Source organism: Lepisma saccharinum, chromosome 1 (genome assembly GCF_977018435.1).
Source record: "Lepisma saccharinum chromosome 1, izLepSacc3.1, whole genome shotgun sequence".
In the NCBI taxonomy this organism is placed as follows: Eukaryota; Metazoa; Arthropoda; class Insecta; order Zygentoma; family Lepismatidae; genus Lepisma; species Lepisma saccharinum.
Window position 1 is genome coordinate 104,775,360 of NC_139229.1, and position 8,542 is coordinate 104,783,901.

The window sequence follows — 8,542 nt, forward strand, 5'->3', positions numbered from 1 at the left end:
CTGCGCCATCGGGGATTGTGTTCGAAACGAATGAATCAAATTTGAGTGATATGATATGCAACCATTGGAAGACTATTGAAAGAAAAGCTATGGGAACCTGCCAGTTTTTCTACTGCAGACAGGAAACCATAAACATGGAAGAGAAGCTTATATTCTATGAAATCTGACGCTATGTGCTCGAATACTGGCTAAATATAATCCATAGAGGCATAGCAACGTTAAACAACCTCTTATATGATACATATAGGTTTAAAAAGGTCGAAATACAAAGATTGTGTGCGCCTCACTGATGGCGTAGTGGTAAGGCCTTGTAATCAAGGGGTCTGGGGTACGATACCAGGTGATCGCACATAGTGGTTCGGATCCCACCTTAAACTGTATGCACTTCAGATTAGTCTATCTGTGCCGGTGACTCAGTCGGTAACGCGTCTGACTACCATGCTATAGGCCCCGGGTTCGATTCCCGGCCGGTTCAAGCCCGGGAACTTTTCTAACGTTGGAAGCGGCCCCAGCGCCCACCCAGCGTCGAATGACATGGGTACCTGGGGGAAACCACGAACGAATCAAGAAAGTGTGGGGCGTTACCCCTACACCCCCTATACGCCTTCATGGCGTAGCGCCAAGCACAGGTGAGAACTTTACCTTTTTTTTTTTTTTTTGGCATAAAGTGGACTTACAACAAAATTTAAACTTGCGATAAAGATTATGATAAGGTATTAAAGAATTGGGTCTAACACATTTTTTTATTGTTTACCAATGACATTGTTAACTAATATTCTTAATTTCAGTTTCAAGATGAAATCGGCTACGAAATAAAAGGAGTGGGTTCATATTTCTGTTACGAAATTCCACTTTTGTAGTAGACCTGTGCCACACTAAGTTGTGACAATAAACAAATCTGAGACACTTTCAAAGTATTAAATTGCTATCTACGTATTTGAGAAAAATCTTTCAATATAATACTTTTTTTGGACGCGTCAAATCATAGTATTTAATTCCTGTTTTAGCAGCTTTAAGAAACCTGATTTTTTGGGGGGGGGGGTTACAAATGCCCTTTCTGCTCCCGTCAAGTTACGCCTATGACAAACAGGAATTCAAAGTAAAAGACTGTCCCGACTAAATCGGGAGACACGTCTGATAGATTTACAATTGGGAAAATCATAATTAAGCGTGTAGTTGAAAACAACCTATTTTCATATATTGCATGCAGCTCTACTTTTTCTGCAATGTGGATCAAGAACTGGGGACGTGGAGAAGCACAACACTCCACGTAACCAATAGTCACGTGACCCTCTTTGCTTTCCTGTCATGTTGACCTTCGCGTGGAACACATTTCTCGGTGTTAAGACAGGCAAAATCACCCGATCATCGAAGGGTGCAATATGTGTTGCCTACCCTCCTGCATTACTTGCTCCTATTAAAGCCTTATGAGGAAGAACTTTTTTCCATGACTGTACATTTAATGGAATGGAATTTAATTTTTGAATTAGTGTAAAGTTTTAACATGCACTAAGAAAGTTCATTATACGTATAGTACCTAAGTTTTACATTAATCAACGTAAAGTGCAAGTGTCCGCTAACTACAAAGATTTTTGAATATTAATGGACTCTTCTCTTGTATTTTATGGACATATTTCAGAAATTTGTGAAAAAACATACATGATATTAGGTCATATACGAATGTTTTCATGGAAAGATTTTCAAGAAGAAAGTACTTTAGTATACCTGTATAAAACAATCGTTCGTCCAATTCGAGAATATAGTAATGAATTAAGGTTTTCGACTACCAAGAGTTACCTTCAAAAAGTCGAATTAGTTCCAAAACTTCTTATCAGGTTACTACTTCAAAAATAATTACTATTTATAGCCTTATTCTGAATGAATATGTCTACCTTAGAAGAAAGAAGAAAAATAAAAGGAACAATTTTATGCATACGATTTTATATTCCCAAGTACATAGTGAATACTTTTTGAATAGCTAATAATGTAGAGCTTATAAAATTTCTAAGTGAAATACCAGAAATATATCAATTCTAAAGGACAAGAGGTTTAATTGCTGAACTTGTGGAAAGTTACAATATGAACTTATGTTGATGTATAAGAGTGTAGGATCTATTCTATTATTTCATATCTATATATTTAATTTTGTAATTTAGTGCTAACATACTGAAATTCATAGCCTTTTTATTTTGATACGAGGGTCACTATTTATATTTTGAGCCTAACAATGAAAAAACAGGAATTTGGCATTGAAAACTGCTTTATTGTTTTTCGAAGTATTCTCCTTTATGGTTAATACACTTATGCATTCGTTCGAACCATTTGTCAAAGCAGTTTTTCCAATCTTCTTGAGACACCTCCATAATATGGTTTTTGAACGCATCAACGACGTCTTCCGCCGACGAAAATCGTTGTCCACGCAATTTATTCTTGACATTCGGGAACAAGAAGAAGTCATTGGGTGCCAAATCAGGACTGTACGGCGGATGACCCATCAATTCGATTTTTTGACTGTTCATAAAGTCGGTTGTTAGACGAGATGTGTGACAGCTGGCGTTGTCTTGATGAAGAATGATCCGACGGCGTTTGTTTGTTTTCCGTATTTGACCGAAGACCTCTGGCAAACAAATTGTTGTGTACTATTCAGAGTTGACCGTTCTACGTTCCTCTAAAGGCACAGTTGCCACATGACCAGTTTTCCCGAAAAAACAAGCAACCATTTGTTTCGATGTGCTTCGAGCGCGAACAACTTTTGTTGGATTGGGTTCATCTTGAAACACCCATACAGTCGACTGCTGTTTACGTTCCGGCTCATATGCATATATCCATGATTCGTCACCTGTTACAATCTTATATACGTCTTTTGAAGCACCACGATTGTATTTATTGAGCATTTGTTTGCACCAATTGACGCGAGCGTCTTTTTGAGTTTTTGTCAAATTGTGTGGGATCCAACGAGAACATACCTTTCTCACAGCTAAGTGATCATGTAATATTTTATATATGCTGGTGGAACTAATGCCTATGGTTGCCTCAATTTCACAGTATGTCACATGACGATCTTGCAGTATTAGGTTTTGCACAGCATCAATGTTTTCCTGAACAACAACTGATTTTGGACGACCTTCGCGAATCTCGTCGGTGAGCGAATGGCGGCCACGATTAAATTCGTTATACCAGCGTTTCACAGTGGCAAAGGATAGGGCTTCATCGCCAAATGTGGAAGTAAGTTGATCGATGCACTCTTGTCTTGATAATCCACGTCGAAAATCTTAAAAAATCATCGCACGAAAATGTTCACGAGTTAATTCCATTTTATTGTTGTCGCGCAATCTCCAAGGCAACATAAACAACACAAATGAAGCTATTGACAAAACATTTGAAGTACGTTATGGTCAATAATGCCAGACGATTCCGTGCAAACGTCAAATCGCGCCTAACTTCAATCAGTGTTGCCAAGGCTCAAAATATAAATAGTGACCCTCGTACCTTGATACTTATTGACACTTATTCAAGAAAAATCTTTGAAAGCTAAGGGGAAATTTTAATCATGAAGTCTGTGTTGTGTGAGCCTTTCACATAAAAAAATCTATTATTTAGAATTTCGAAAACTAGAAAAACCACCTATTCCTTGGATTAGGTGTAGAATATGAAAACGGAAAAATTCTGACCTTGTTAACGCATTTCGCACTTAAACTCAATCGGATCGAAGCGGGGTATGCGGCGGAAAATACTTGTACTCAAACTCCACACTGACGGAAGAGGGCTGAGTCTCGGGAGTTGAGGAGGCGAAAAATTTCTCGCTCCCCTTCGCTTCCACTCGAATTGGGGTGGTGCTGCGGAAGGAAGTGGGGGAAATTTTCAACTTGGGCACACGCGTCACTTTCAGTGTGACTTCTGAAGTCTTCCAGGTAGATCGGTTAGTTTTAGTGAGCCACAGCCAGTCTTTCAAAGCAAGAACTTACGTAGCTCCATCTATAAGTTTAGAACGACGAGCTAAAAAGGTAAGTTCATCAAATGCAGCCCATTATTCCTTCACAATTGACTTTCATAATTACAAAAGTGCATACTTTTCCAGAGTAAGTGACTAAGAATGTATACTGTAATGTGCATTGTGCACATATAATTTGGCATTATAATAGTGTATTTTTTATTTGTAGTAAAAAGATAATGCCACCCCCTTGACGGAGTGGTTAGCACAGCGAGCTATGACGCCAGGGGCCCTAGTTCGAAGACCATAGGCATTCTTTGTGAGTGTCCCTTCATCAATTTCATATCATCACTCAACCTCATGGTCGGGATTTGCCAGAAGTGGCAGAAAAGCGACGCTAAATAACACAAATAAAATTAAGGTCAAGGATAAAGTTCTTACTTATGCATAAAATATTAATAATTCGGAAAATGTTTACTATCAGTGCCTGGAATTCCTATAGGCCCTAAATATTTGGAAGCGAATAATTTCCTTCCACCACCTGAAGTAGACAAGCAACCTTCGGGAGAGAAGTATTTCACCTCACTGCGCCCCACCCTGCTTCCGTCGAAGTGCGCGACCTTATGCTTAATTACCTGATTTTTTCTCAATGCCGCTTGGCGTCACTTCCACCCCATTGTGCTCCCAACTTTAATTTCCTCCTTTGGATTTTCTGATGGAATACTGAAAACTTCTTTCTTCTATTGACTATAAAAATAATATACTTTTTTCTTTGTTGTCAAACTTGAAATGAATGATCCAAATTTTCACGTGAAGTTGACTGACCGGATTGATCTCCCTCCCCTCTGGACGCCCATCCATGCAAACCAAGATACAGACGGGGTAAAAAAAAGTCAGGATCTTCATGCACGCGACCAAACCTAGTCTTCCTAACTTAGGGCTACATGCATTGTTTTTACAATTGAAGGGCTCGGGTGTAAACTATGGTAAGTGACAATTTGATCATTTCTGAGTTCATTAAGAAAAAAAGGTTATGAGAAGCTATGCTGTAGATAAATTGTTCTCATGTTGTGTTTACCAATTTCAGAAGGCTTCACCGAGTCCAATGCAAATTGTATGACATGGCAATTTCACTTGAAAATTGAAGGATGGCACATTTTCCTTTGTAACTCAGAAATGATCAAAATGTCACTTACCATGTTTTACACCCGAGCCCTTCAATTAATGTTACACCTAGTTCTAATAATGCCTACGTGGTGTGGTTAGGATCAGCTGTAGTACCGTGTTAGTACTCTTTTCAGCATCTAATTTTTGCGACGTGTGGACGCATCGTGTGTATGCCCCTTTCAACTCACTTGAGGCCTAGTAGCGCCTCACAGCGAGGGAACTGGAAGTTACTGTGTTTAGTGGTAGTGATAAGTTGATTGCGTCTGTTTCCTTTTTTTTTTTCTTTCTTGTATTGTGTGTGTAGTTCGTGGATTGAAAGTTATGTGCCCACCTTTTGAGAGAGTGCCAGCGGCTTGGCGAAACTCGATCGTAATTAATGCCACTTCGAGTCTGTATGTCAATAAAATGTACTACTAGCTCAGACGACCAACCGTGATCCCTGCACCTAGAGTGAAGTTGGATCTAAGTACTTCGTGTTCAGTTACCAAAAGTGGCAAGTAAAACAAATCAATCAATCGTGTTCAGTTAGTTGTGCTTTCATATATCAAATTAGAATTAGAGATAATCGAAAAAATTGAGTACCTTTAATATTTTGTCTTCACGAACTTCCATTGTTTCTGTGAGCACAACAAGGTGACATATTGAATTGTTATTTTATTATCAGGTGGCGGTTGAGCAGTTAGTACATACTATAGTTTTACGTACATAAAATTATGTGCATGTTTGAGTCATAGGCGTGCGAAGACTAATTGATTTGGGGTGCCTTAAGGGGAGCTTCAATTCCCTATCTGGACAATGCTAGTGGATCATTTACACGAGGCCAATTGTGAAGACTTTCCACTGAGCCAATCCAATGAAGATACTGGCGCCGAAAACTTTGAAAACATTCTAATTTAGTGGAGTGGCTTGAGACAATGGCTGGGACATTCTATTCACATGGATTGCCTCTATTCACACGATGCCAATAGTGGAATGTATTCGCAATTGGCCTCGTGTAAATGGTCCATTATTCTCGTAACTTCGTGCTCCTTTCTCACATTAGGTATACAAGTATGTTATGTAGATGAAATTCTAACATTATAGTCTCTGATTTCATTATCAATTTAGCATATGTTTCCCTATCAATGTGACGATATTTTATATTATTTAAATAATGAAAGTAAACAATGGAAAATTAATATTGGTACAAAGTAACCAACTCTAACAAATTTAATACAATACAAGGCTATTTCTCTACCGGTAATATCAGCTGAAGCCCTCTCGTTAAATTAATATGTAGGTTCGGGTTTTCCACGTTCTCTATTATCTGGTCACTTGATAGTTAACACCATGTGTTATATTTAAACGGAAGAGCTTTCAGATGTAATCGAAATCTGAAAACTGACGTTTTAAAAAAAAATCACGATTACTGAAATGTTAGGATCCTGCAGAATAAGGTTTTTAATTTGTTAAAACTGCCTGACAGTACTCGTATTGTAAGGCCAAGGAAATTATTTTTCGATCTATTAGGGAAATTCCACGAAAAGTGGTCCTACTCCACTTTTTAAATAACAAAATGAATTAATATCAAAATTATAATTGCATTCAGGTTTAAATGATTGTGAATGCAATTTGCACATTTCGCCAACAAAAATTATTAATATCTGTAGCCTATATGCTTCACAGAAGTCAAATTTTGCTACATTTTTAAAGTGTCACACACATATAACACATTTTCGTTAATGAATTTCATGCATTCAGGCTATGCAATCAAAACTCAAGTTTAATTTCTAATTTGTTAGCATACACCCCGAAGTACTCATAATTTTATCAAATCAGTTTATTATGAATATTTTAATCCAATCTCATGTCTAGAATCTTACATTTTGTGTGTGAAATGTCACACACGTAACGCTGGAATGCCCCACTAGCTCATTCCAATAGGTGCATTTTTCCAAGAACATATGGGACCAGTCCTTTGACGTCAACAGCCGTTTTAGATGGCGTTTACCCCCTCTCCTTTAGGAGTAAGCCGCTCAACGCGCTGCTACTGAGAGACCGGTAAACGTGGAGAACGTTAACTTGCAGGTAACACAACACTTTACTATAGGTGAGACGGATTTCTTCAAATTTACGGGAGAAAGTACTTACGCAAATCATTTTCTGTAGCGTTGTTGAAGTTCGTGAATGTAGTTTTGATCCATTTTAATGAGAAAAACACAGATGTTGTTCGTATATGCTAAATTGAACGAAATGAGTGCTAAAGGAACCTAACCTAACAGGCCTAACCTAACCTCGTAGGCATCGTCCCCGTGATGGTTCGTGGGGCTATCGTGAATTATTGGGGCTAACGCCAATGGTTTGTGGGGCTACCCCTGGATGGCTTTTGGGGCTAACGTCAATGGTTTGTGGGGCTAACGTCAATGGTTTTTGGGGCTAACGCCAATGGTTTAATAATTACTCTATAAGTAAGAACAGTAAGTACTCGTTAATGTAAGAAATATACATTATTTTCGTTAGAAATTCATTATTTCACCTAAATAAATGTTCCGCAATGCAGAATAGTACGTTAGCAATGTAAAAAAGTGCGAAATAAATTATTTATATATGTCTCACCTATAGTAAAGTAATACCTAATATATAAATGTACGAGTGTAGAATAAAGTTTTCAATTTGTTGAAGCTGCCTGACAGTAAGGATTATATTCAGATTGTAAGGAAGAAGCCAAAGGATTCTCCTTTGTCTTTCGATTTTTCCCTTCTTGCTTCTATATTTCTACATTTTGCACCCAATCATGGAAGGAAAGTTCCCCTTGACAACATAATATATTCTGTTAATATTTTATTACTGTGCACAAAGAATTTGTAAAAGTATAACTTTATTTTAAGGAGGAAAACTGTTGTGCCCTTGTTGTTGCTAGTATCATAATTGATCAATTAACTTATACTAAGTTGCTCATTATACTTAAAAAAATCAAAATGTCTAAAAATAAAACCTTTGAAGTTTTCCCACCTCAGTCTTCTTCAATTTCAATACTGCTGATGATATTTTAGAAGATTTTTTAATGACAGCAACATAATCCAGTAGCTGTAGCAAGTTATGTTTCTTTCTTTGCAAAACTATTAATTTATGTTACGCTCTACAATAAGGAATCATTGTACTTTTGGCTGATTTCAGTAAATTATTTATTATTAAGAGATGTAATTAAATTGTATTTTCATTGTTTAGATTCGATTATATATTTGAAACAATGTCAGCTTCAATGATTTATCCGGCTCGGGTACCCTTTTCTACACCCTCGATTTTTCGCACATTTCAAATATTCTCGTTCCTATTTGTGAATAAAAAAACATTGGAGCGCGGAAAGAAGTATTTACGACTGTACAGCCGTTTAAAGTGGCGATTTTGTCGTTTGCAATTGTTGAGCCAAAATTTCCCTCCGGTTCCCGGCTCCGCCCCTGGGGT